The following is a 3065-nucleotide window of genomic DNA, read 5'->3' as shown; positions in this document are numbered from 1 at the left end:
GAACAAGTGATAATCGGAAGGGGCAATGTCTGATGAATACGGCGGGTGGGATAGGATTTCCCATTTAAGCGTTTCTAAGTAGATTTTCATCGGTTGTGCAACATGTGGCCGAGCGTTGTCATGTTGCAAAATCACTTTGTCGTGTCTCTGCTCGTATAGCGGCCGTTTTTCATTCAAACGCTCGGCTCAAACGCATCAATTGTAGTCGATAGCGATCTGCCGTGATGGTTTCGTTCGGTTTGAGCAGCTCATAATAAACTACACTCAGCTGGTCCCACCAAATGCAGAGCAGACGCTTCGAACCATGGATATTCGGCTTTGCCGACGATGTTGATACAAGGGCTTACCCCACGATCTTCTATTATATTAGGGTTATCGTAGTTGTTACGTCCGACATAACTTCTCTTCATTTCGATCAAGTGCACCTTCTGTTACCACCAGGAATGCAATAAATGTCCTGGGTGGTCGATGAACAATGGATTGATAATAAGGTGTCAAAATCTAACTATTGATTATTGCTCACATGTCGTGAGAAGCATCTTTCCCCTTCTACTAAAAGGTGGTGAGAACTCGCGCGGGGGTATCTCGCCATCTGCCTATAAAAACGGGTGCGACTGCCCACACAATCAATCAATCAATCAGTCAATCAATTTCTGAGTAGTAATAGTAGAAGTTTTAGAAAGTCAGTTTTAGATTTTAGCTTTTAATTCAGCAAATCAATCAATTAAAACCCATCATATAAACAATATACATAACAATTGGATCACTAAGATAAAACATTAAAAATCGTAAATAAGTTATTAGATAGATAAAGGTTTGTTTTCCTAACATATCTTCTGACTGATTCCTAAGCGTCGCGTTACACTCTACTCATATTCCCAAACCTTCGTCCACGAACCTCTTGAGTCCGATCGTAAGCTCCTCAGTCTCTCTGTAACCACTGAACGGAAAGCGTTTCAAAATAATTAAAATATTTTTAAGGAAAGACGAAAGCTGATCCAGTAAATAAAATCATTATTTTAGTTCATTTGCCTAAACACACACACACACACACATACGTTTACACATTTACTCACTTACTATCACACAAACTTGTCCATCCCCGAGTAAAGTGGTTAAATCCATTGACCCAAAAAGGACAACATAAAGACGTTTTAAATAACTAACAAGGGGAGGACCAGGTGACTCACCCTGGGATTTCAACCCCATTTTTTTTAATTATTCTGGAGATGAAAAAAATATACGTGTCCCGGCGTTTGATTGAATAGGCCTTAGTTTCGGAGTAATAAATTTGTGAAAATTGGCCATATCCGAAGCGCACCGCGGCGCGACATATGAGCCTTCTCGGTAACTGTACTTCCAACCAATGCAGTTGGCTTCGTGAGTTAGGTGCTTGCTTCATAATTCGTAAGATTCAAGTTCGCTTCCGGAGGTGAGCAATAATTATTTTTTCTTTAATGAGTGTTTTTATTTATTTTTATTTATTTTGATGATATTGATATAGTATGCAAATTTTTGAAATAGAAAATTTAATTTAATATCACATTCTAAACATTAATTTAAATTTAATTTTAAGGGAATTTTAATTCAAGTAATAATATTTGAAATAATAAATAAGTAATAATAATAATATATAAGTTGGATTGGAAACGGATAACATAATTTGTAATGGATAACATATAAAAGAAACGTATCTAAATTTTCAAATTGTTTAAATTTAAACTTTAATTGGAAATAATATTAACAGTATTTTAAATTTCTAATTTTTAAAATAATTAATCGTAGAAGAAGAAGAATAAACAAACATATGAAATGTGAATGTGAATATTTTTATTACAAAATTCAATTATTTAAGTATTGCGGATTTATTACAAAATTAAATTATTTTGATGCGGAACAATTATTTGGATGATAAACATCATAAAAACATTTAAAGCATATAAATTTTCTACAGTTTGCACAATGAATAAATAAAGGAGTATCACATACACATTTATTTTTCCGTAAGTCCGGGGGGAAACATATTTCGTTGACGTTTCGAAACACATTTCTTTCAGGAATTAATTTCGATACAAGCCAAGCGTACTTGATTATATCTGTAAAAGCTCCCGATGATAATTGTGAATGAATTAAAGAATGAATCTTTATTGCGTCTTCTCGCAAAGAGAGCTGCCGGTTTTGTTGTAAAACTTCAACAGAATTTTGGATTCTTCGGATGAAGTTTTTAAGTTTTTAAGTTTTTCGGTTTTAAATTTAAACAATTTGAAAATTTAGATACGTTGCCTTTATATGTTATCCATTACAAATAACTTATATATTATTATTATTACTTATTTATTATTTCAAATATTATTACTTGAATTAAAATTCCCTTAAAATTAAATTTAAATTAATGTTTAGAATGTGATGTTAAATTAAATTTTCTACTTAAAAAATTTGCATACTATATCAATATCATCAAAATAAATAAAAACACTCATTAAAAAAAAATTATTGCTTACTTCGGGAAGCGAACTTGGATCTTATGAATTATGAAGCAAGCACCTAACTCACGAAGTCAACTGCACTGGTTGGAAGTACCGGGAAGGCTCATATGATGCGCCGCGGTGCACTTTGGATATTTTCCCAAATTCACAAATTTACCCCGAAACTAAGGCCTATTCAATCAAACACCGGGACACGTATCTTTTTTTTTCATCTCCAGAATAATTAAAAAAATTGGGGTCGGAATTCCAGGGTGAGTCACTTGGTCCTCCTCTTGTAAGACGTGACATAGTATATCCACTTTTCATCGCCAGTCACGATACGATGCAAAAAAACCTTTCCTTTTCTGCCGTTGAAGCAACTGTTCACATGTGAAAAGACACCGATCGACGTATCTCGGCTTCAACTCGTACGGCATCCAATGTCCTTGCTTTTGAATCATTCCTAATATTTTCAAACGTTTCGAAGCTGTTGTGTGATCAACTCCTAATGATTCTGCAAGTTCAGCTAGCGTCTGACATGAGTCTTCATGAAGTAATGTCTCCAATTCTTCGTCTTCAAACTTTTTCGGCGCACCAGAC

The sequence above is a fragment of the Odontomachus brunneus genome, unplaced genomic scaffold (assembly GCF_010583005.1).
Source record: "Odontomachus brunneus isolate Ranch 3 - 2012 unplaced genomic scaffold, Obru_v1 Obru_scaffold_057, whole genome shotgun sequence".
NCBI classification, from domain to species: Eukaryota; Metazoa; Arthropoda; class Insecta; order Hymenoptera; family Formicidae; genus Odontomachus; species Odontomachus brunneus.
The sequence above is the reverse complement of the archived record's forward strand: the minus strand, read 5'-3'. Positions refer to the sequence as shown.